Source organism: Heterodontus francisci, chromosome 5 (assembly GCF_036365525.1).
Source record: "Heterodontus francisci isolate sHetFra1 chromosome 5, sHetFra1.hap1, whole genome shotgun sequence".
NCBI classification, from domain to species: Eukaryota; Metazoa; Chordata; class Chondrichthyes; order Heterodontiformes; family Heterodontidae; genus Heterodontus; species Heterodontus francisci.
In genome coordinates, this window is record NC_090375.1 from 117,356,715 (window position 1) to 117,383,385 (window position 26,671).

A 26,671-nucleotide genomic window follows, 5' to 3' on the forward strand; every position below is an offset into this window, starting at 1 on the left:
TGTGCAACTGAAGCTGAAACAAGCAAGTCTCTCGCCTGGCTCTCTCTCTCTCTCGCTTTCTCCCAAGGCACCAGACCCACGGAAGACATGTAAACCTCAAAAGAGAAAAGACTCCAACATCATAGCAAGTTGAAGCGTGAACTGGGCCCCAGCGAATTGCAAGATTAACCGGCAACCAAAGACTCCACTTTGAACTTAACAGACTGTAACTACCAGATATTGCTTTAAACTTTTCCTCTTTAATCCTTCTACTTTTTCTGTCTCTATCTGCCTGTGTGTTTATCATGTATGCATGCTAGCATGGGATTGTTGCATATTCGTAGTTGTTAACTGGATTAGAGGTTAAGATGAATAAACTTCTCCTTTTCTTGTTTAAATGTAAGGAAACCTGTTTGATTTCTTTGCCTTACAATTGGAGCAGTGAACAAGGGTTCACTAAGGGGCTGCTAAAAAACAGTGTTTAAAAATTAAACTCTGTTACAGTTAAACCAGGCAAAGGCTGAGAGGGAACCCCGAGACCCCTTCTCACCTGGTTGTAACAGAAATTTGGGGAGGTAGAGTCCGAGATTTTACCTACAGATAAACAAGAAATTGAAAGTGGGAAGCCAAATTGTTCCCACTCAAAAAGAGAAAAGATTTCAATCAAGGTTTTCTTGTGGTTGTGTGTGATTGAATACTAACATGTCTGCGACTGAAGCTAGTAGCTCCCCAAGCCAGGGTGAAGTAACTTAAAGCATTGTCTATGGAGGAGTTGAGGAAAATGGCTGAGCAGTGTGGGATCACTGTATGTGGCAAGGCTAGGAACTCCTAAGACTAGTGGCCAACCATTTTTCCCTTGAATCTGAAGAAGCAGAAACAGGGTTAGAAGCAGACTCTGACAGGGTATTGTTAGCAAAGATACAATTGGAACAGAGAAAACTTGAATTAGAAGACAGGGAAAGAGAAAGAGAAAGAGTTAGAGAGGAGAGACAAAGAGAAAGAACCTTCCAGAAGGAATGCGAAGAAAGAGAGTTGAGAGAACTTGAGTTAACTGGGTAGTGACAGAGTAACCCCACTGAAAGCATGGCCAATATGGAAGAGCATAATTCAGGGCCGGGTAAAAAATTGTTAAAACTCTCCCAACTGATCCCAAAATTCAACGAGGGAATTGTGTCTTTGGAAAAACTGGCAAGGCAATTTAAGTGGCCAGCTGATGCTTGGACTCTGCTGTTACAGAGTAAATTAGTAGGAAAAGCCCATGAGGTTTATTCCATGTTGCCAGATGAGAGGTCATCAAATTATGAACTGACAAAAAATGCTAATCTCGGGCATATGAGTTAGTACCGGAAGCCTATCGCTAAAAGTTTAGAACCCTCAAGAAGCAAGCTGTCAAACTTACCTGGAGTTTGAGAGAAATAAGCAGCTGGCTTTTCACCAGTGGCTGAGGGCTCTTAAAGTACAGCTCAAATATGAAAATCTCAGAGAAGTAATTTTGTTTGAGGAATTTAAAAACTCTCTCCTGCTCTCCATAAAGACACATATGGAAGAACAAAAGGCTCATAAAGCCTGGCAGGCCGCAGTCCTGGCCGATGAGTTTGCACTCATTTATAAGTCAGTTTCCCAGGGGAAAACCTTTCCTAATCACCCCCGCAAATCCAAAAAGGACAGAGGGTGGGAAGGTGATAGAAGCTGAAACAGTCCTGGGAGAGGAAGAAAAGCAGGAGACATAGGGGACCCGCTTCCAGCCAGAAAGGAAGGTGCTGTAAGTAACAGTGAGACCTGGAGACCTGTGTGCTTTCATGGTAATAAAGCAGGACATTTAAGAGCTGACTGCTGGAAACTAAAGTTTAGTTTAGAGATACAGCACTGAAACAGGCCCTTCGAGTCTGTGCTGACCATCAACCACCAATTTATACTAATTCTACACTAATTCCATATTCCTACCACGTCCCCACCTGTCCCTATATTTTCCCTACCACTTACCTATACTAGGGGCAATTTATAATGGCCAATTAACCGATCAACCAGCAAGTCTTTGGCATGTGGGAGGAAACCGGAGCACCCGGAGGAAACCCACACAGACACAGGGAGAACTTGCAAACTCCAAACAAGCAGTACCCAGAATTGAACCCAGGTCGCTGGAGCTGTGAGGCTGTGATGCTAACCACTGTGCCACTGTGCTGCCCTAGGTGGAAAGGGAAAACTTGTAGGGTTAATTAGGGCACAGCCGCTCAGTGAAGGACAAGAAACCCTGAAGGAAAGCACAGAAAAAGCTGTGGCTTTAACTGCAGTAAGAGTGAGACCCAGGAAGCTTATGGCTGCAAGTGCAGGAAAATTTAATAGGATTCCTGAGGGTTTTCAGGGTTTTGTGTCTTTCCCCCAGACAGTGCAGTAAATACCAGAATGGTGGTGAATAGTATTGGAGGGCAGCGTATGCCTGTACCTTTACACCAGGTGCATTTGGAGTGTGACCTAGTTTTGACCCTGGTGACCGTAGGGATTGTCCCTAGTTTGCGTGTGGACAGGGTTGGTCTGCTCCTCGATAATGATGTGGTGGGGACAAAGGTGGTAGCTTCCCCAGTAGAGAAAGAGAGACCGCAGGAGGTCAGAGAGACAGGGCAGTGGCAGGAGACTGTGCCCTGCAGTTTCCCTGAATGTGTAATGAGTGAGGCCATGATCAAACTAGCTCCCCCAGAGGAGACTGAATTGGCACTGCAGAAAGATGGCCATGTGGTCTGTCTATCTCAGACTTTCTTTGGAAAGTTAGAAGACCCAGGGAATGAATTTTCCCTAGCAGAGGCTCAGCAAGCTGACCGAGTATTGACAGAGTTAACACAGGCTGCCCAGTCTGAAATTGAAGCAGAGGGAGTCCCTGATTGCTACTATTTAAAGAATGAGGTAGAGTCATAGAGAGATACAGCACTGAAACAGGCCCTTTGGCCCACTGAGACTGTGCTGACCAACAACCACCGATTTATACTAATCCCATATTCTCTTACATTCCCACCTTCCCTCAATTTTCCTACCACCTACCTACACAAGGGGCAATTTACAATGGCCAATTTACCGATCAACCTGTAAGTCTTTGGGTGTGGGAGAAAACCGGAGCACCCGTCGAAAACCCACATGGTCACAGGGAGAACTTACAAACTCCGCACAGGCAGTACCCAGAACTGAACCCGGGTCGATGGAGCTGTGAGGCTCCAGTGCTAACCACTGCGCCACTGTGCCGCCCCAGGTACTGATAAGGAAATGGAGTTCTCCTCACAGACCTGAGAGCAAGGCGTGGACAGTAGTTCACCAGTTAGTAGTGTCAACAAAGAACAAAGAACAGTACAGCACAGGAACAGGCCATTCGGCCCTCCAAGCCTGCACCAATCTTGATGCCTGCCAAAACTAAAACCTTCTGCACTTCCGGGGATGTATCCCTCTATTCCCATCCTATTCATGTATTTGTCAAGATGCCTCTTAAACGTCGCTATCGTACCTGCTTCCGCCACCTCCCCCGGCAGCAAGTTCCAGGCACTCACCACCCTCTGTGTAAAGAACTTGCCTCGCACATCCCCTCTAAACTTTGCCCCTCTCACCTTAAACCTATGTCCCCTAGTAACTGACTCTTCCACCCTGGGAAAAAGCTTCTGACTATCCACTCTGTCCATGCCGCTCATAACTTTGTAAACCTCTATCATGTCACCCCTCCACCTCCGTCGTTCCAGTGAAAACAATCCGAGTTTATCCAACCTCTCCTCATAGCTAATGCCCTCCAGACCAGGCAACATCCTGGTAAACCTCCTCTGTACCCTTTCCAAAGCCTCCACGTCCTTCTGGTAGTGTGGTGACCAGAATTGCACGCAATATTCTAAGTGTGGCCTAACTAAAGTTCTGTACAGCTGCAGCATGACTTGCCAATTTTTATACTCTATGCCCCGACTGATGAAGGCAAGCATGCCGTATGCCTTCTTGACTACCTTATCCACCTGTGTTGCCACTTTCAGTGACCTCCAGACCTGTACGCCCAGATCTCTCTGCCTGTCAATACTCCTAAAGGTTCTGCCATTTACTGTATACTTCCCACCTGCATTAGACCTTCCAAAATGCATTACCTCACATTTGTCCGGATTAAACTCCATCTGCCATTTCTCCGCCCAAGTCTCCAACCGATCTATATCCTGCTGTATCCTCTGACTCCACCAATCTTTGTGTCGTCCGCAAGCTTACTAATCAGACCAGCTACATTTTCCTCCAAATCATTTATATATACTACAAACAGCAAAGGTCCCAGCACTGATCCCTGTGGAACATCACTAGTCCAATCCCTCCATTCAGAAAAGCACCCTTCCACTGCTACCCTCTGTCTTCTATGACCGAGCCAGTTCTGTATCGATCTTGCCAGCTCACCTCTGATCCCGTGTGACTTCACCTTTTGTACCAGTCTGCCAAGAGGGACCTTGTCAAAGGCTTTACTTAAGTCCATATAGACAACATCCACTGCCCTTCTTTCATCAATCATCTTCGTCATTTCCTCAAAAAACTCAATCAAGATAGTGAGACACGACCTCCCCTTCACAAAACCATGCTGCCTCTTGCTAATAAGTTCATTTGTTTCCAAATGGGAGTAAATCCTGTCCCGAAGAATCCTCTCTAATAATTTCCCTACCACTGACGAGGTTCACCGGCCTATAATTTCCTGGATTATCCTTGCTACCCTTATTAAACAAAGGAACAACATTGGCTATTTTCCAGTCCTCTGGGACCTCACCTGTAGCCAATGAGGATACAAAGATTTCTGTCAAGGCCCCAGCAATTTCTTCCCTTGCCTCCCTCAGTATTCTGCGGAAGATCCCATCAGGCCCTGGGGACTTATCTACCTTAATGCTTTGCAAGACACCCAACACCTCCTCCTTTTTGATAATGAGATGACTGAGACTATCTGCACTCCCTTCCCTAGACTCATCATCCACCAAGTCCTTCTCTTTGGTGAATACTGATGCAAAGTACTCATTTAGCACCTCGCCCATTTCCTCTGGCTCCACACATAGATTCCCTCCTCTGAACTTGAGTGGGCCAACCCTTTCCCTGGTTTCCCTCTTGCTCTTTATGTACGTATAAAAAGCCTTGGGATTTTCCTTAATCCTATTTGCCAATGACTTTTCATGACCCCTTTTAGCCCTTCTGGCTCCTTGCTTAAATTCCTTCCTACTGTCTTTATTTTCCTCAAGGGCTTTGTCTGTTCCCAGTCTTCCAGCCCTTACAAATGCTTCCTTTTTCTTTTTGACTAGGCTCACAATATCCCGCGTTATCAAAGGTTCCCGAAACTTGCCAAACTTATCCTTCTTCCTCACAGGAACATGCTGGTCCTTGATACTAGTCAACTGACATTTGAAAGACTCCCACATGTCAGATGTTGATTTACCCTCAAGCAGCCGTCCCCAATCTAAATTCTTCAGTTCCTGCCTAATATTGTTATAATTAGCCTTCCCCCAATTTAGGACCTTCACCCGAGGACTACTCTTATCCTTATCCACAAGTACCTTAAAACTTATGGAATTATGGTCACTGTTCCCGAAATGCTTCCCTACTGAAACTTCGACCACCTGGCCGGGCTCATTCTCCAATACCAGGTCCAGTACGGCCCCATCCCTAGTTGGACTATCTACATATTGTTTCAAGAAGCCCTCCTGGATGCTCCTTACAAATTCTGCCCCATCCAAACCCCTAGCACTAAGTGAGTCCCAGTCAATATAGGGGAAGTTAAAATCACCCACCACTACAACCCTGTTACCTTTACATCTTTCCAAAATCTGTCTACATATCTACTCCTCTAACTCCCGCTGGCTGTTGGGAGGCCTGTAGTAAACTCCCAACATCGTGACTGCACCCTTCTTATTCCTGAGCTCCACCCATATTGCCTCACTGCATGACCCCTCCGAGGTGTCCTCCCGCAGTACAGCTGTGATATTCTCCTTAACCAGTAATGCAACTCCCCCACCCCTTTTACATCCCCCTCTATCCTGCCTGAAGCTTCTAAATCCCGGAACATTCAGCTGCCAATCCTGTCCTTCCCTCAACCAAGTCTATGTAATAAAAACAACATCATAGTTCCAAGTATTAATCCAAGCTTTAAGTTCATCTGCCTTACCTGTTATACTTCTCGCATTGAAACAAATGCACTTCAGACCACCAGTCCCGCTGTACTCAGCAACATTTCCCTGCCTGCTCTTCCTCTTTGTCTTACTGACCTTATTTACTAGTTCCCCTTCATTTATTTCACCTGCTGTCTTACAGCTCTGGTTCCCCCACCCCTCCCTGCCACACTAGTTTAAACCCTCTCAGAAGTACGGAGAAAAATAGTAAGAGTGGCCCATGAGATTGCAATGGCTGGACATGCTGCTGTATGAAAAACCAAAGCCCACATATGACAGCAGTTTGACTGGCCAAAACTCCACAAAGATGTGGTGGAGTAGTGTATTAGCTGAAACAAGCAAGTCTCTCGCCTTGCTGTTGCCTGGCTCTCTCTTTCTCCCAAGGAACCGGACCCACGGAAGACACATAAACCTCAAGAGAGAAAAGGCTCCTACATCGGAACAAGTTGAAGCGTGAACTGTGCCCCAACGAATTTCAAGACTAACTGGTAACCAAAGATTGAACTTAAAGGATTGTAACTACCAGATATTGCCTCAAACCTTTCCCCTTTATTCCTTCTAAATTTTCTGTCTCTATCTGCATGTGTGTTTATCGCGTATGCATACTAGCATAGGCACGTCGTATATTTGTAGTTGTTAACCGGATTAGAGTTTAAGATTAATAAACTTCGACTTTTCTTGTTTAAATCTAAGGAAACCTGTTTGCTTTCTTTGCCTTACAATTGGAGCAGTGAACAAGGATTCACTGAAGGGGGAGCTAAAATCACAATGTTTAACAATTAAACCCTGTTCCAGTTAAACCAGCTAAAGGCTGAGAGGGAACACCTAGACCCCTTCTCACCTGGTCATAACACCCGCATTGAAACAGACCAGGGCTTACATGGGGTTTGTTGGCATTATTCAATAGATAGTCTGCCTTTTTCACATTGCTGTCAGCAGAATATCCTGACTGAACTTGAACCTGATTAGAACATGAAGGCTGTGATCTGATATGTTTGACAGAAACTTGTCTTCAATTGGAGCGACACTGGGAACAAAATATTTCTGTCTTTAAGTTCAGAAGAGATAGGAAAAATGCAAAGCAGAAATGAATGGCACCACTATTTAAGGATACAATTGCAGCATTAGAATGAAAAAAAGTAATTATCCCAGGTACTGTTTAAACTGAGTCCCTTGAGGAGTTTGTAGCTATTATATAGCAAGTATAAATCATTATGGTGGTTGTTGGTAGCTGGAAAAAACACATGGAATTAGTGCATTACAATTTCCCAAAACCTGTTGCACATTCCAGCAATCCTAGTTTGGCTGATGAGTAGATTTGCATGGAATTTCTGTGTGCAATTCAAGAGTTTTGGATCGTGAAACAAGTTCTAAAGAGAAGAGAAGAAAATTGTGTGTGAAACTTCTTCAGTGGAATTCTTGTGCTCTTCCAATCATAATCCTGTGAATTTAACAAAAGCCTCCTTCTGTAGTCCGCGAACTTTAGTATGGAACAGGCCTTTTATCAAGGCAATTGGTCTTCATGCATTTTACTGAGTGATCCGGTTTTCCTGGAGGTTACTTAACAGGCATATTCCTTCACTGGGAGGATATAATCTTTTTTGAAAGTGAAAAGTCGGCCAAAGCTCTTTGTGAAGATTCCCATACTTCTATCAGATTTTTTCCATTGATATACACCATTTTACTTCCCTCTGTAAAAACCAGAGACCCCCAAATTGCAAGAATCCATTCCAGTAGGGTAATCACACTATTTCAGGCCTTATGCTTGTTACTGTTTCGAACACGTGCTGTGACATGGGTGGTTCCCACTGTATAACTCCATACCTGACCACAGCAAGTGCATTTGTATTAGAGTTTAGCCCCTTGGCATTTTATTTTTCAACTAAACAGACAGCGACAGGTTTTCCTGTAGGTTTTATAAACAGAAAGTCAATTGTTTATTGATCAATGTGCCTTATGCCGAAATCATCATAACCACATCCACTCACGCATTCGCTCGCACCCACACACACAAGAGACAGATAGAGAAGGGAAAAAGGAAGGTGACTTTTAGTGGGGGGGATGGTGGAGGAGGAAGGTTACGATAAATCTGTTTGATTCTCTTGGAAATCAAGTTCTCCATGGATGCAGGCCTGAGATGATTGTAGATTTCTCTCTTGATTGAACGTTCCATTGAAGACGGTGGGTTACTTCTAGCTTTCACTGTTGTATAATGTGGATGTCTGGTTCTGCAGCAGGGCATGCACTTTCTGGCTTGGCTGGAACACAAGCACAAGAACACACATGTTGCTTCTTTCTTTCTCTCCCTCTCTCTTTCTGGCTGCCTTTTTTTAAAGATAAAGCTGTTATCTCTCACCATGTGTTAGGAACTATTCTGGTCGCTTCCCCATGGTGATTGCACAATGGCCCAGGACGTGGCTACTTCAAACATCCTTTGTTTCAGAAGAAGACATTCAATTCTGGAATGTATTAGGATAGATGTAGGATGGGTTCAATTGACACCTCTTAACTTTGAAGATTTGTCCGTTGTCTTTGTCAGACAGTTTGAATACATAAAAGGCCAATCCCTTTTTCTTTAGTGGCCATTTTGGACCATTGTTCACTTTTTAAAATAAAGGTTAATTTTTTTTAAAAAACAAAGTCAGTTTTTCATAACTCTTCAGAGTTAACCCATGATAGTCATATCATTGCACTTCTCATGTGCGTGACAGTTACTAAAGGGTTTTTGCTATAGCACTACATCTGAACGGTTTGGTCTGAGCTAAGATGAAATTCGGAACTATTAACTGCGAGATGGAATACATTTCACAGGATCACAGTCAAAAATGAATTACTTACTGTGGGCTGAATTTTATAAGCCCACCGTACAATGGCAGTCCACCCGCACAGGCCACACGTCACGGGCGGACAGCGATCCTAAGCGCGGTGGCTCATTTAAATAGCTGGGACGGGCCGCTCCCCCGATCACATGGAGAGGGCTGGCTATCAGTCCCCGGCAATGGTGTCAGCTGCCAGTACGCAGGCGCTGATGCCATTTTTAAAAGGCTTTGAGCCCTACCATTAAATTTAAATATTTAAAGCCTAAGGACATAAAAATAAATAGACATTTCTTCTGCCCCTCTCCCCCAATAACAAATAAATTAATTACTTGCCCTCGCCACCCCCAAAATATTTACCTGTCCACCAGACCTCCCCCACCTCAAAAAAAGTGCATAAACTTTAACCTTAAACCCTTTCCACCATCCCCTACACCAATGATGTTACTTTGACCCCGTATCACCTCGCCCCCCCCCCCCACCCCACCCACCGCCGCACTGAGAAACTTACTTCCTCCCCTCCTCCCCGCAAGTGTTCCGCCTAGTTGCCCTGGACAGGGATCTGAAGTCGCAGGAGTACCGGCCACTAGGCCGAAGATCGGAGCAGGAACTCAGGCGGGGATGTAAGCATAACTAATGCATTCATTTACATTTATTTGATTATGCAAATGGGGGCCCCATTGCCGATTGGCGAGGGGGCTGCCATGAGGCCTCGCCACCGCCGGCAATATCAGGCCAGGCCAGGGTGCGTGGTAGCCCTCTCCCCGAGGCATTTTCCGCCCCCCCACCCCCCACCCACCACGAAACCCAACATATGAGGTCTGTAAAATCCAGCCCTATATGTGCAGAATGAAATATGAAAACTATTATTCTATATTTTAGTTGTTTGATAGTTGAGGAGCTGCACCATGAACTTACATAAAGATGTGAATGCCATTCAAAAGAATGACTAGTGGTACTGACAGACAATTGAAGGGGTTATGAAACTTCTGTGCACAAGAATCAGCTAGCTATAATTACCTTCTTTGATATCAATCAAAATATATAAATTATTCTGACCTAAATCTGTACTCGGAGATTCAATCAAACCATACAATTATAACAATGAAGTGTCACGTGCGATGTGGATACTTACTAGACTTTACGACTCTGCCACTTTGAATTTGATTAATTTGTGATGGACTGAAGGAGACACTCTCCTCAGAGACTAATAAACTAATATCTCTTTGTTGTATCAATAGGTCAATCAATATACATGTAAAACATGATATAAAATACACTGTGTTTTTCTTTCAAATGGAAATATGTTTGTGTGTTTTGTAATATATACCTCTGTTTTTTTTTATTCATTCATGGGATGTGGGCATCACTGGCCGGGCCAGCATTTATTGTCCATCCCTAATTACCCTTGAGAAGGTGGTGGTGAGCTGCCTTCTTGAACCGCTGCAGTCCATGTGAGGTAGGTACACCCACAGTGCTGTTAGGAAGGGAGTTCCAGGATTTTGACCCAGCGACAGTGAAGGAACGGTGATATAGTTCCAAGTCAGGATGGTGTGTGACTTGGACGGGAACTTGCAGGTGGTGGTGTTCCCATGCATCTGCTGCTCTTGTCCTTCTAGGTGGTAGAGGTCACGGGTTTGGAAGGTGCTGTCTAAGGAGCCTTGGTGCGTTGCTGCAGTGAATCTTGTAGATGGTACACACTGCTGCCACTGTGGTGGAGGGAGTGAACGTTTGTGGATGGTGTGTGTATATGTTTGTATATAGATATATATAAATAATTATAAGCGCGCATTTCTCCATGGAAATTGCAATGTGCATCCAACAGATCCTGATTTGCATATTTAAGTTCTTTCTGGCTTATTTTGGACAGGGGTGCTGGACGGTTATTTAAAGGCATGCCTGAAATTGAATGAGGTGGGAAAATGGTTGCACAAGTTCCCCACCAGATTTTCCATTGCCATTTGCCCACATTTGAGATGAGAAATGGACAGACTGCAGTTGAAAATATTGAGCCAATTGACAGATGCTCAGAGTGTGCTCTGGAGTTGCAGGATGCTTAATGATTGAATCAGCTCACAGCTAAGAATGAACTGCAGATTTCCCCTTTCAGACAGCACTTGAACTATGACAGCAGGTAAAGAGAGGAGCAGGACTGCCATTTTTGAGGATGTAGCTATGAAAATGCAATTTGAGCAGATGATGCAGATTGAGATATTGCCCTCTTTGGAGCTCTGGAGCGCTCCCAATCAAGATCCTGGCTAGGGATGATGGATCAAGTCAACCTAGTCTCCAATGTACATAAGTTATGGGAACAGATGTCCAAGAGGTTTTCTAAACTTGTGAAGATTGCTAATGAAAGAATACCCAAGTGTTACTTTCTTTTAATATATGTCCTCATGATGGGTACTGGCAAGAGTTAATTCTTCCTTGGTGTTTCTTCATGACTGCATGTTCATGAACAAGGTGGACAGTTGAGTGGGGATTCCATCAAATATGTTTTTTAGAATTTATAGCTTACAGGAAAAGGCTGCCCATAACAGCTATGAGTATATTTCGACTCGAGGGAAATCTTGCAACTATTCGTCTTTGAATCCCTATGAGGAAAGAACCCTCCAAATTCTGCAGCTAGAGAAGTAGGGTGACTTGGGGGCCTTACTCAGCTCAGGTCCAGTAATATTCCTCACATATAATTTCTAATATCTCTTATGTAGCAACACTGTGTGCTAGCTGGCGAGAGCATGATGCCTATGAAAACAATAGGAGCACAGTAAGACACTGGAGAAAAATGACTTTAAAGGCATGAGGAGAGAGCAGCAGATCTAGGAATCAACATAATGAGGAAGAGAATGCAGAAATATGCCATCATGTTTGTAGGCTTGCTCACATTTTTCTGAGGGATATAATTGTTAGTTCTTTTTTGGAAGGTTTTTGAGAATTATATGTGAAGAGTATTATTAGACCTGAGCTGAGGAAGGCCCCCTCTTTCCCTCCTCCATCCGATTGAATATGGGGCTCTTCCTCTTCATCTACAATTCATTCTTTCCCAATTGCTTCACACATTCTTTAAGACCCCACCACCCCCCCATCCTTCAGTTCCAAATAGCATTGTCCACCCACCAGTTTGTACTGTCGCTCAATGTTGACACTTTCCTTTTGCCGTCACCCCAACGCTCTATTCCCAGCTGTACCCTCTTGCCCTCCAGCTTCTGTTCTCTTTTCTCCCTCCTCTCTGCCCTCTGCTGCTATCAATTCCTTATCCCTTCCTTCTCCCCTCAGAACCATTGTTACCAAAGTCCTGCAGCTTGAAGTAATTCCAGCCATAGTACTCTATAACCAGAAATGCCTATTCGTGTGAGAATTTCCACCTCAAGTATGCACAGGTTGGAATCAGCACTGTCAACAGTAGGATTGGTGCTGAGCGGAGAGAGGAACAGTCCATGTTGATTTTTGTCAGCAAATGCTGAAAGTGGTGGAGCTCTGAAAACACTGACCATCAACATAAACACTTTATATGTAAAGGAATTGTGATTATATGCAATATTAGTTGCCCCCAGTCAGTTGTTCACCAAAAGCTGCTGGCAAATGACAGTTGGTTGGCAAGTGGGAGCAGAATGTTGGGTGGCATAAGGCCAGTGGGGGTAAGGCATTCAAGTAAATCATGGGGAGGACCTTACAAGAGGGCATCACAATTGAGAGGTGGGAGGGTGGGATGTGAGGGCGCCCAGGCAGGTGAAGCCTAAACTTTCCTTGTCAGACCCAGAGGATTAAAAAAGTAAATAAAAGTTTTTTTGAAAATTACTTTTTTAGGCCTGTTCTTGTCCTCAATTATCGTCCCGCTAGGTTCACCTGACAATGAGTCCCTTGGTCAGGCCACCAGTTAAAATAGCATTTGGATCCTAATGATGTAAACAGCCCAATTGGCAAACTTAAAGGAGGGCCCATTGTGTTTTTGTTTGCTGCCCTCACCGCCTGCTCAGAAGGGCAGGATAACATTAAAGACTGTGGGAAGAGAGCAGGGCCACGGTGGGTGAGTCACCTGATCAATTTTAACTGCCTATCTGAAGGGAAAGTGGGTTTAAAATTACCCCATATCATTCTAAACATGCAGGCAGTGGAATGCAAAGAAACTAATATGTAAATATTAACATGCACACAGCTTAATTTTGCAGTAGTTAAGCTATTTTAGTATGATTTCAATGGCATCCATTGCCAAAAATTCATTGGTTAGCAGACACTGCTACATGTTATGAGGTGCAAGTTTTTGTTGTTCAAATATTGTAATTTGAACAACAAAGCTTAAAAACAAATTATAGAGTTGGTAAAAAAAAATGGGGGGGCAAACAATTGTAGCATTACACCAGAAATAAAGCTGCTCAAGAGTGTGTTTTATTGAGGGAGAAATGTGGGAGCCCAGACTCTCAGGAATATGCACAGTTTTAATTAACTATATAATGTCATTTTAGGACTTCTTTGTGACATTATCTAAGGATTGTTGGTTAGTGTGTTTTACCTTTACAACCAAACAGGTACTTAGAGAGGTTTTGACAGTAAGGCAGAAGGAAGATGAAATGAGCTTTTTAGGTATGGCAGGACATACTGGATGAGATGAATAGTCTTTCACATTCCTGCATTGTCTCACAGGAACATTTATTGTACATTTCTGTCTGCTTGCCACAGGAAAAGGGGAGTGAGCAGTGTTTTAATTATAAAGCTTGAAGGCTACTTATCATTCTATGACTGGAAAAGGCCATATATTGAGCTGCAACAGTGCAGTCCTGAGGACATTTACTTGATAAAGATATCATCTTTGGCTTAAGTCACAGAGAGGTCCTAGGCGAGAAACCTGGCTCTGTAGTATCTGTTTTATAGGCATTACTTGGCTTCCCAAAAGTGGAAAATCAGGTGCCAGATGCACATACATTTCTGATGTCCCACAACAGGAAGTTAGCTGCCAACCTACATGTCTGATACTTTTGTGAATTTGTGACTGGCAATGTGACTGATTCGCATGAGCAGCATAAGTCAGACATCCTATTAGTATTGGAAGCCACAACAATATCTCTTATCCATTCTCGCACTATCTGAACTAAATAAAGTTTGTAGAAATTTAAAACTGAGAATATCCATTCAACAAAATAAAGGAAAATTAGACATCTTGAGATGTGTTTAATTCTGATAACATTTTGGGAAGGATTGTAGTTTACATGCACACTTATTTGCTTCCCTCAAAAAGTCAGTCATGGATGAGAACTAAATGATGAATGTTCTCTTCATAGACTGCACCTGACAAGTGTCATGAGTGCAGCATCGCAGACAGGATAGATGTTTCTTCTGACAGAAGACCCAGTTGGACTGCCAGGCACTGAGCCAAAATGGTTAAAGGTTAATTAAGATGGTCAGTACAAGCTACTTAGAGGTGAAGTAAAAGGCATTTCTTTTTTACAATATTTTGTTTACCACAAAAAAAAATGACTGAATTTATTTCCCAACACAACAACAGTGACTACACTTCAAAAGTGCCTCATTTAGCTGTAAAATGCTTTGGAATGTCCTGAAATAGGGAAAAGGCACTATATAAATGCAAATCCTTTCCTTTATTTTATTAATTAGTAATTTTGTTAGAAATTAATGTTGTCTTCCATCTCTTAATTGGTGAGACATGCAGTCTGGGCTTTTTTTTGGCATTAGCCAATTATTCCATGTTGGAAAACTCTTTGAGGTGCACTGGGCATTTTATTTGCATAATTTTATGTGCACTAGCAGATCTCCTGTGGTGTTGCTCATGGTAAGTCACCAGTTACACTGTGCTGTGATGATAGATAGGTTATACCATGTTATGCACATTGTAATACTTTACTTAAGGTCATCAAGTCTAATTTCTATAAATAGGCCCATCCAATGCTAATTAGTGGCCAATTATTCTTATGAATATTGGAAGTCAATTAAATAGCAATTGTTTCCCTGTAAATTGGCAGTCGTTTGTAACTTATTGCCCATTCCACCCCAACCCCCACTGTCACCACCAAGTTCAGGAAAAAAAACAAGAGGTACTGGCACCCTTTCCTTTCAAGACACTTTCTTTTAAAAACTAGCTGGAATTTTACCTTGTGGCGGTGGCCCCACCCACCGGCAAAAACATAAGGGGTGAGCCCGCCTCTGCCGGGCCTGGAAGCCACTCTGTAATTTTGCGTGGCCCAGGCCCTTAATTGACCTTTTTTGAGGCAGAAAGTCCTGCCTCTAAGAGCTGCTGACCAATCAGAGGGCCAGTCCCAGCAGCATCAACGGGAACGGTGGGACTGCATTCAGCGAGGTGAGACAGCATGGACACAGGTCTGAAACAGGCGAGTGGGGCAGTCCTCGCTGAGGACAATCGACTGGGCCCTGGCAAGGAAGGTGGGTGTCGGAATGTATGGTTGGGGGGTGTTGTTTTAGGGGGAAAAGCCCATGCTGCTGTGGGGGCCCTTTGTGGGGCACAGGGTGCCCAATCATGAGGGCCCTCCCAGAGCCCGCAAGGAGGTCGTCAGGTATCACTTACCTTCAGGAGCGGAGAGCCGTCGGACCTGTGTGGAAACAACCAGAACTGGGAACGGATAAATCCAGCGTGAGGCTCGGGGCCTTCACTTACCTTCAGGAATAGAGAGCAGTCGGACCTGTGTGGAAACAACCAGAACGGGGAGCGGATAAATCCAGCGCGAGGCTCGGGGCCTTCACTTACCTTCAGGAATAGAGAGCAGTCGGACCTGTGTGGAAACAACCAGAACCGGGAGCGGATAAATCCAGCGCGAGGCTTGGGCCCTTCACTTCCCTTCAGGAGTGGAGAGCAGTCAGACCTCTTCAAGCGCGCCGGAGTTTTGAAAAAAAAAGGCCAACAATGACGTCACAGGAGAGCTGCAAGGTGATTGGTTGGTGAGTCACTGCTGTTAGGGAATACTCTAAAGGAGCTGGGTAAGTATCTCAGTTAAGAAAAGTTTAAAGTTTATTTCAAATATACTAAGTAGTGTTTTTTTTTAGGGAGTTCTGTAGTAACGAGGACCAGGGAAGAAGGGCCCTAGAGTAACTGATATTATTGGACATTAAGATCTTCCAGAAGGTTTAATTTAATTTAAAGGGTTATGTCATGGCAGGAGAGCTCAAAGACTTGGTGTGCTTCTCGTGCTCCATGTTGGAAGCCACGAACATTTCCAGTGCCTGGGACCAGCATGTGTGCAGGAAATGTATCCAGCTGCAGCTCCTGGAAGCCCGGGTTTCGGAGCTGGAGCGGCAGCTGGGGACACTGTGGAGCATCCAAGAGGCAGAAAGTATTATGGATAGCACGTATAGAGAGATGGTCACACCACAGGCTCAGACCCCACAGGCAGGAGGGGAATGGGTGACCACCAGGCAGAGCAAGAGGACCAGGCAGGCAGTTCAGGAATCTCCTGTGGCTATTCCCCTGCAAAACAGATAAACTGCTGGGGGGAATGGCCTCTCAGTGGAAAGCAGCAACAGCCAAATTCATTACACCATGGTTGGCTCTGCTGCACAGGGGAGAAGTAAAAAGTGTGGGAATGCAATCGTTATAGGGGATTCAATTGTAAGGGGAATAGATAGGTGTTTCTGTGGCTGCAAAAGAGACTTCAGGATGGTATGTTGCCTCCCTGATGCTTGGGTCAAGGATGTCTCAGAGCAGTTACAGGACATTCTGAAGGGGGAGGGTGAACACCCAATGGTCGTGGTACACATTGGTACAAATGACATAGGTAAAAAAAAAGGATGAGGTCCTAAAAGCAGAATATAGGGAGCTAGGAAGTAAGTTGAAAAGTAGGACCTCAAAGGTCCTCAGGATTACTACCAGTGCAACGTGCTAAGTCAGAGTAGAGATAGCAGGATATATTGGATGAATACGTGGCTGAAGAGATGGTGTGGGGGGAGGGTTTTAGATTCCTGGGACATTGTGACCGGTTCTGGGGGAGGTGGGACCAGTACAAACTGGACGGGTTACACCTGGGCAGGACCGGGACTGATGTCCTAGGGGGAATATTTGCCAGAGTGGTAGGGGAGGGTTTAAACTAAAATGGCAGGGGATGGGAACCTTTGCAAGGATTCAGAGGAGGAGGGATCAAAGACAAGAACAAAAGACAGTAAGGGGAATAAGAAAAGTGATAGGCAGAGAAATCAAGGGCCAGAATCAAACAGGGCCACAGTGAAAAATAGTGGGAAGGGGACAAGTAATGTTAAAAAGATAAGCCTTAAGGCTTTGTGCCTTAACGTGCGGAGCATTCGCAATAAAGTGGATGAATTAATCGCACAAATAGATGTAAACAGGTATGATGTAGTCGGGATTACAGAGACATGGCTGCAGGGCGACCAGGGATGGGAAATGAACATCCAGGGGTATTCAGTATTTAGGAAGGACAGACAAAAAGCAAAAGGCGGTGGAGTTGCATTGCTGGTTAAAGAGGAAAATAATGCAACAGTGAGGAAAGATATTAGCTCTGACGCTGTGGAATCTGTATGGGTAGAGCTGAGAAACACTAAGGGACAAAAAACATTGGTGGGAGTTGTAGAGAGACCCCCAAACTGTAGTGGTGATGTTGGGAATGGCATTAAACAGGAAATTAAAGATGCATGCAATAAAAGGACATCTGTAATAATGGGTGATTTTAATCCGCATATAGATTGGGCAAATCAAATTAGTCACAATGCCATAGAGGAGGAATTCTTGGAGTGTATATGGGATGGTTTCCTGGACCAATACATTGAGGAACCAACTAGAGAACTGGCCATCCTAGACTGGATATTGTGTAATAAGAGAGGAATAATTGACAATCTAGTGGTGCGAGACCCCTTGGGGACAAGTGACCATAATATGATAGAATTCTTCATCAAGATGGAGAGTCACGTAGTTGTTTCTGAGACTGGTGTCCTGAATCTTAATAAAGGAAACTACGAAGGTATGAGGTGCGAGGTGGCCATGACGGATTGGGAAACGTTACTTAAAGGGATGACAGTGGATAGGCAATGGCAAACATTTAAAGAGCACATGGATGAACTGCAACAATTGTTTATTCCTGTCTGGCGCAAAAGTAAAACAGGAAAGGTAGCCAAAGCATGGCTTACAAATTAGAGATAGCATTAGATCCAAGGAAGAGGTATATAAATTTGCCAGGAAAAACAACAGACTTGAGGATTGGGAGCAGTTTAGAATTTAGCAAAGGAGAACCAAGGGATTGATTAAGAAGAGGAAAATAGAGTACGAGAGCAAGTTTGCGGGGAACATAAAAACTGACTGTAAAAGTTTCTATAGGTATGTGAAGAGAAAAAGATTGGTGAAGACAAATGTATAGAACATAGAACATTACAGCGCAGTACAGGCCCTTCGGCCCTCGATGTTGCGCCAACCTGTGAAACCATCTGACCTACACTGTTCCATTTTCATCCATATGTCTATCCAAAGACCACTTAAATGGCCTTAAAGTTGACGAGTCTACTACTGTTGCAGGCAGGGCGTCCCACGCCCCTACTACTCTCTGAGTAAAGAAACTACCTCGAACATCTGTCCTATATCTATCACCCCTCAACTTAAAGCTATGTCCCCTCGTGTTTGCCATCACTATCCGAGGAAAAAGACTCTCACTATCCACCCTATCTAACCCTCTGATTATCTTATATGTCTCTATTAAGTCACCTCTCCTCCTCCTTCTCTCAAATGAAAACAACCTCAAGTCCCTCAGCCTTTCCTCGTAAGACCTTCCCTCCATACCAGGCAACATCCTAGTAAATCTCCTCTGCACCCTTTCCAAAGCTTCCACATCCTTCCTATAATGCGGTGACCAGAACTGCACGCAATACTCCAGGTGCGGCCGCACCAGAGTTTTGGACAGCTGCAGCATGACCTCGTGGCTCCGAAACTCGATCCCCCTACTAATAAAAGCTAACACACCATATGCCTTCTTCACAGCCCTATTAACCTGGGTGGCAACTTTCAGGGATTTATGTACCTGGACACCAAGATTTCTCTGCTCATCTACACTACCAAGAATCTTCCCATTAGCCCAGTACTCTGCATTCCTGTTGCTCCTTCCAAAGTGAATCACCTCACACTTTTCCGCATTAAACTCCATTTGCCATCTCTCAGCCCAGCTCTGCAGCCTATCTATGTCCCTCTGTAACCTACAACATCCTTCGGCACTATCCACAACTCCACCGACCTTCGTGTCATCCGCAAATTTACTAACCCACCCTTCTACACCCTCATCCAGGTCATTTATAAAAATGACAAACAGCAGTGGCCCCAAAACAGATCCTTGCGGTACACCACTAGTAACTAAACTCCAGGATGAACATTTGCCATCAAATGGCACTACACATGTAGTGTCTCGGGTACAGCCACCACCCAAATATATGGGGGACGACTTACCAGGGGTAAGCAATGGGGTACAGGTATCTGGCACAGAGTCTGTCCCTGTTGCTCAGAAGGGAAGGGGGAAGAGGAGCAGAACATTAGTCATTGGGGACTCCATAGTTAGGGGAACAGATAGGAGGTTCTGTGGGAACGAGAGAGACTCACGGTTGGTGTGTTGCCTCCCAGGTGCCAGGGTTCGTGATGTCTCGGATCGTGTTTTTGGGATCCTTAAGGGGGAGGGGGAGAAGCCCCAAGTCGTGGTCCACATAGGCACCAACGACATAGGTAGGAAGAGAGATGGGGATTTAAGGCAGAAATTCAGGGAGCTAGGGTGGAAGCTTAGAGCGAGAACAAACAGAGTTGTTATCTCTGGGTTGTTGCCCGTGCCACATGCTAGCGAAGCGAAGAATAGGGAGAGAGAGGAGTTGAACACGTGGCTGCAGGGATGGTGTAGGAGGGAGGTTTTTGGTTTCCTGTATAATTGGGGCTCTTTCTGGGGTAGGTGGGACCTCTTAAAACAGGATGGTCTTCACCTGAACCAGAGGGGTACCAATATCCTGGGGGCGAGATTTGCTAGTGGTCTTCGGGGGGGTTTAAACTAATTCAGCAGGGGGATGGGAACCTAAATTGTAGTTCCAGTGTACAGGATGTTGAGAGTAGTGAGGTCAGGGATAGGTTTCCAAGGACGCAAGAGGGCACTGGCAAGCAAGAACCTGGTTTAAAGTGTGTCTACTTCAACGCCAGGAGCATCCGGAATAAGGTGGGTAAGCTTGCAGCATGGGTTGGTACCTGGGATCTCGATGTAGTGGCCATTTCGGAGACATGGGTAGAGCAGGGGCAGGAATGGATGTTGCAGGTTCCGGGATTTAGATGTTTCAGTAAGAACAGAGAAGATGGTAAAAGAGGGGGGGGTGTGGCATTGTTAATCAAGGAGAGTATTACGGCGGCAGAAAGGACGTTTGAGGACTCGTCTACTGAGGTAGTATGGGCCGAGGTTAGAAACAGGAGAGAAGAGGTCACCCTGTTGGGAGTTTTCTATAGACCTCCGAATAGTTCCAGAGATGTAGAGGAAAGGATAGCAAAGATGATTCTCGACAGGAGCGAGAGTAACAGGGTAGTTGTTATGGGGGACTTTAACTTTCCAAATATTGACTGGAAATACTATAGTTCGAGTACTTTAGATGGGTCAGTTTTTGTCCAGTGTGTGCAGGAGGGTTTTCTGACACAGTATGCAGACAGGCCAACCAGGGGCGATGCCACATTGGATTTGGTACTGGGTAATGAACCCGGCCAGGGGTTAGATTTAGATGTAGGTGAGCACTTTGGTGATAGTGATCACAATTCGGTTAGGTTTACCTTAGTGATGGGCAGGGACAGGTATATACCGCAGGGCAAGAATTATAGCTGGAGGAAAGGAAATTATGATGCGATTAGGCAAGATCTAGGATGCGTAGGATGGGGAAGGAAACTGCAGGGGATGGGCACAATCGAAATGTGGAGCTTATTCAAGGAGCAGCTACTGCGTGTCCTTGATAAGTATGTACCTGTGAGGCAGGGAGGAAGTTGTCGAGCTAGGGAGTCGTGGTTTACTAAAGAAGTTGAAGCGCTTGTCAAGAGGAAGAAGAAGGCTTATGTTAGGATGAGACGTGAAGGCTCAGTTAGGGCGCTTGAGAGCAACAAGCTAGCCAGGAAGGATCTAAAGGGAGAGCTAAGAAGAGCAAGGAGAGGACACGAGAAGTCATTGGCGGATAGGATCAGGGAAAACCCTAAGGCTTTCTATAGGTATATCAGGAATAAAAGAATGACCAGAGTTAGATTAGGGCCAATCAAGGATAGTAGTGGGAAGTTGTGTGTGGAATCAGAGGAGATAGGGGAAGTATTAAATGAATATTTTGCGTCAGTATTTACAGTGGAGAAAGAAAATGTTGTCGAGGAGAATACTGAGATTCAGGCTACTAGGCTAGATGGGATTGAGGTTCACAAGGAGGAGGTGTTATCAATTTTGGAAAGTGTGGAAATAGATAAGTCCCCTGGGCCAGATGGGATTTATCCTAGGATTCTCTGGGAAGCCAGGGAGGAGATTGCAGAGCCTTTGTCCTTGATCTTTATGTCGTCATTGTCGACAGGAATAGTGCCGGAAGACTGGAGGATAGCAAATGTTGTCCCCTTGTTCAAGAAGGGGAGTAGAGACAGCCCTGGTAATTATAGACCTGTGAGCCTTACTTTGGTTGTGGGTAAAATGTTGGAAAAGGTTATAAGAGACAGGATTTATAATCATCTTGAAAAGAATAAGTTCATTAGCGATAGTCAGCACGGTTTTGTGACGGGTAGGTCGTGCCTCACAAACCTTATTGAGTTTTTCGAGAAGGTGACCAAACAGGTGGATGAGGGTAAAGCAGTGGATGTGGTGTATATGGATTTCAGTAAGGCGTTTGATAAGGTTCCCCACGGTAGGCTATTGCAGAAAATACGGAAGTATGGGGTTGAAGGTGATTTAGAGCTTTGGATCAGAAATTGGCTGGCTGAAAGAAGACAGAGGGTGGTGGTTGATGGCAAATGGTCATCCTGGAGTTTAGTTACTAGTGGTGTACCGCAAGGATCTGTTTTGGGGCCACTGCTGTTTGTCATTTTTATAAATGACCTGGAAGAGGGTGTAGAAGGGTGGGTTAGTAAATTTGCAGATGACACTAAGGTCGGTGGAGTTGTGGATAGTGCCGAAGGATGTTGTAGGGTACAGAGGGACATAGATAGGCTGCAGAGCTGGGCTGAGAGATGGCAAATGGAGTTTAATGCGGAAAAGTGCGAGGTGATTCACTTTGGAAGGAGTAACAGGAATGCAGAGTACTGGGCTAATGGGAAGATTCTTGGTAGTGTAGTTGAACAGAGAGATCTTGGTGTCCAGGTGCATAAATCCCTGAAGGTTGCTACCCAGGTTAATAGGGCTGTGAAGAAGGCATATGGTGTGTTAGCTTTTATTAGTAGGGGGATCGAGTTTCGGAGCCACGAGGTCATGTACAAAACTCTGGTGAGACCGCACCTGGAGTATTGCGTGCAGTTCTGGTCACCGCATTGTAGGAAGGATGTGGAAGCTATGGAAAGGGTGCAGAGGAGATTTACTAGGATGTTGCCTGGTATGGAGGGAAGGTCTTACGAGGAAAGGCTGAGGGACTTGAGGTTGTTTTCGTTGGAGAGAAGGAGGAGGAGAGGTGACTTAATAGAGACATATAAGATAATCAGAGGGTTAGATAGGGTGGATAGTGAGCGTCTTTTTCCTCGGATGGTGATGGCAAACACGAGGGGACATAGCTTCAAGTTGAGGGGTGATAGATATAGGACAGATGTGAGAGGTAGTTTCTTTACTCAGAGAGTAGTAGGGGCGTGGAACGCCCTGCCTGCAGCAGTAGTAGATTCGCCAACTTTAAGGGCATTTAAGTGTTCATTGGATAGACATATGGATGAAAATGGAATAGTGTAGGTCAGATGGTTTCACAGGTCGGTGCAACATCGAGGGCCGAAGGGCCTGTACTGCGGTGTAATGTTCTAATTCTAATTCTAATCATGCTGAGCAAGGAGTTTCTGATGGCGAAGCCCACTCCATGCTGTCTTGGTTCTTCAGGATCCCTACCCTGCCAGAAGAAGGTGTAGTCTTGCTCTGCTAGAGATCCACTCGCGGGGAGGCGTGTCTCCTGAAGAGCTGCAATGTCTACATTGAATCGACTGAGCTCGTTGTTATTGATGGCGGTCTTCCGAGAATCGTTGGTTTGTGTAAGGTCTTCCGACAGGCCAGGACACATAGTTCTGATGTTCCAGCTTGCAAAGCGAAGGGCTGGTACCTTCTTTCCTTTTTTCATGTTGTTTGGTGCTGTGTTGCAGTCCACTTTTCGGGCAATGACCCTGAGCTCCAAGCACCCATTGAAGCAGGTGGACCGTGGCGGGACAGAACCTTATTGACCGGGGGCTGCCCGGTTTGAGGCGGGCGGTAGCTGTCCAGTGAGGTGCGATGACCTCTCCCACCGACAAAGGCAACCCGTGGCGCCCAATCTCTACGCCAATTGAGCTGGACTTATAACCCGTAACTGCTGCCTTCCGTGTTGTTTCAGTCGCTGTGAGGCAACCATGGAGTGACCTCTCCATGGCGCTTGCCTGGGCGAATGTATGGAGGTTGAGAGTTGCCCAATTGTCAAAACTTCCCTCTCGGCCTTTCTGGTGGGGTCCAAAGGAGTGCAGAGCACTGCAGGAACTGCCGGAAACATGCCAAAGGTGACACATGACTGCCTACGGGGTTCCGCTCCGGATTTTCTGTTAGGGTTTACTCCCTTAGCCTTGATCTCTCCCGAGATGCCCACAAGGCAGTGGGGTTGTTAGGGCCCCTACACAGGTGTAGGAGGATGCCGGTGGGAGGAGGGGGTGCGAGGGGGAGGGGTGGAGGGAAGGGGGTACGAGGGGGAGCTGAGAAGGGGGCTGCAAGCGGGTAGGGGGGGTTGCAGGGGTAGGGGGTGCAGGGGGAAGATGGTGCGAGGGGAGGGCTGGGAAGGGGTTGTGAGGGGAGAGTGGGGTGCGGTGGGGGGGTGAGCTGAGAGAGTGGAGCTGGGATGGGGAAGGGGGGGTGATGGGGAAGGGGGGTGGAAAGGGAAAGGGGGGGAAAGGGGATGCAAGTAATAAGCCATTTCCTCAGTTCCCACCATCGACGCCTGGAAAGCTCATCCGCGTCCTTCGGGAGGTGAGCGACGTCCTCGGGTGCCGGTACCAGCATTGCCGACAGTGCGCTGCAGATTGGTGCTTTGATTACAACTAAGCAGTTGATGTAGTCTACATGGACATCAGTAAGGCTTTTGATAAGGTCCCGCAGGGGAGATTGGTTAAGAAGGTAAGAGCCCTTGGGATCCAGGGCAATTTGGCAAATTGGAACCAAAATTGACTTAGTGGCAGGAAACAGAGGGTATTGGTCGAGAGTTGTTTTTGCGAGTAGAAGCCTGTGACCAGTGGTGTACCACAGGGATCGGTGCTGGGACCCTTGCTGTTTGTAGTGTACATTAATGATTTAGACGTGAATATAGGAGGTATGATAAGTAAGTTCGCAGATGACACGAAAATTGGTGGTGTCGTAAATAGTGAGGAGGAAAGCCTTAGATTACAGGACGATATAGATGGGCTGGTAGGATGGGCAGAGCAGTGGCAAATGGAATTTAATCCTGAGAAGTGTGAGGTGATGCATTTGGGAGGACTAACAAGGCAAGGGAATATACAACGGATGGTAGGATCCTAGGAAGTACAGAGGGTCAGAGGGACCTTGGTGTACTTGTCCATAGATCACTGACGGCAGCAGCACAGGTAGATAAGGTGGATCGGAAGACATATGGGATACTTGCCTTTATTAGCTGAGGCACAGAATATAAGAGCAGGGAGCTTATGATGGAGCTGTATAAAATGCTAGTTAGGCCACAGCTGGAGTAATGTGTACAGTTCTGGACACCACACTACAGCAAGGATGTGATTACAAAATTATGAGGTACATTGATAGGTTAGATAGGAAGAGACTTTTTCCCTTAGCGGAAGTGTCAATAACCAGGGGGCATAGATTTTAGGTAAGGGGCAGGAGGTTTAGAGGGGATTTGAGGAAAAATGTTTTCACCCAGAGGGTGGTTGAAATCTGGAACACACTGCCTGAAGGGGTGGTAGAGGCAGGAACCCTCACAACATTTAAGAGGTATTTAGATGAGCACTTGAAACATCATAACATGCAAGGCTACGGGCCAAGTGCTGGAAAATGGGATTAGAATAGTTAGGTGCTTGATGGCCAGCACAGACACGATGGGCTGAAGGGCCTGCTTCTGTGCTGTATAACTCTATGACTCTATAATTCTAATATTTTATGAGTTTATAGTAGTTGTATGTTATTATCAGTAGTATTGTGGTAGCTACTAGTAGAGCTGGTGAGTTATTTCCTGCTGCCAGAAGTTCATTTTGGATTTTTTTTCAGCTTTAATCACAGTAGTGATTTGTGGCTTCCTAATATTTGCACTACAGGGATTAAAGCTGCAATCAATCCACAACTTAAGCACAAAACCTGATTTCCTGCAACACCACTATGAATTACTATTGAGGATAACGATTAAAGCAGCAATCTACAACACTACGAATTACTAAACGTACCTAGTGCAAAGGAAGATGGTTGTGGTTCTTGGAGGTGAATCATCGCAGTCCCAGGACATTACTGCAGGAGTGCAGGAGTTCCTCAGGGTAGTGTACTAGGCCCAAACAGCTGCTTCATCAATGACCTTCCTTCAATCATAAGGTCAGAAGTGGGGATGTTCGCTGATGATTGCACAATGTTCAGCACCATTCGTGACGCCTCAGATACTGAAACAGTCCGTGTAGAAATGCAACAAGACCTAGACAGTATCCAGGCTTGGGTTGATAAGTGGCAAGTAACATTCGCACCACACAAGAGCCAGGCAATGACCATCGCCAACAAGAGAGAATCTAACCATCACCCCATGACATTCAATGGCATTATGATCGCTGAATCCCCCACTATCAACATCTTGGAGGTTACCATTGACCAGAAACTGAACTGGAGTAGCCATATAAATACTGTGGCTACAAGAGCAGGTCAAAGGCTAGGAATCCTGCGGCGAGTAACTCACCTCCTGACTCCCCAAAGCCTGTCCACCATCTACAAGGTACAAGTCAGGTGTGTGATGGAATACTCTCCACTTGCCTGGATGGGTGCAGCTCCAACAATACTCAAGAAGCTTGACACCATCAAGGACAAAGCAACCCGCTTGATTGGCATCCCATTCACAAATATTCATTTCCTCCACTACTGGTGCACAGTGGCAGCAGTGTGTACCATCTACAAGATGCACTGCAGAAACGCATCAAGGCTACTCAGGCAGCACCTTCCAAACCAGCGACCTCTATCCTAGAAGGACAGGTCTTCAGTACTATTGCTGGAATGCTGTCAGGGCCCATAGCTTTTACAGTATCCAGTGTGTTCAGTCGTTTCTTGTTAACACGTGGAGTGAATCGAATTGGCTGAACACTGGCAAATGTGATGTCGGGGACTTCAGGAGGAGACCGAGATGGATCATCCACTCAGTAATTCTGGCTGAAGATTGTTGCAAATGCTTCAGCCTTATCTTTTGCACTGATGTGCTGAGCTCCCCTATCATTGAGGATGGTGGTATTTTGGAGCCACCTCCTCCTGTCAATTATTTAATTTCAGCCTTAGTTACTGCCAATCAACCACTATGGCACTGAAAATGATCTCTTCCAAGTGTGGCATCTCATTCCTTCAGGTTTTAATTGTTGAAGATTTTATAAATGCCAAACTTTTAATTCAGATT

General features: G+C 45.4%; 1 protein-coding gene across 4 annotated transcripts in view; it reads left to right on the plus strand.

Annotated features, from left to right (window-relative positions):
- c5h8orf34 (chromosome 5 C8orf34 homolog) overlaps positions 1-26,671 on the plus strand; it is a 567,297-nt gene that overhangs the window by 166,470 nt on the left and 374,156 nt on the right. The window contains exon 1 of one of the 4 annotated variants that reach the window (XM_068031963.1): positions 9,493-9,561. The exons of the other annotated variants lie outside the window; for them this stretch is intronic. The gene's annotated coding sequence lies outside the window, so the exon portion shown is untranslated. Of the gene's footprint in view, positions 1-9,492; positions 9,562-26,671 lie in introns of those variants that run through there. 4 annotated transcript variants of the gene reach the window in all.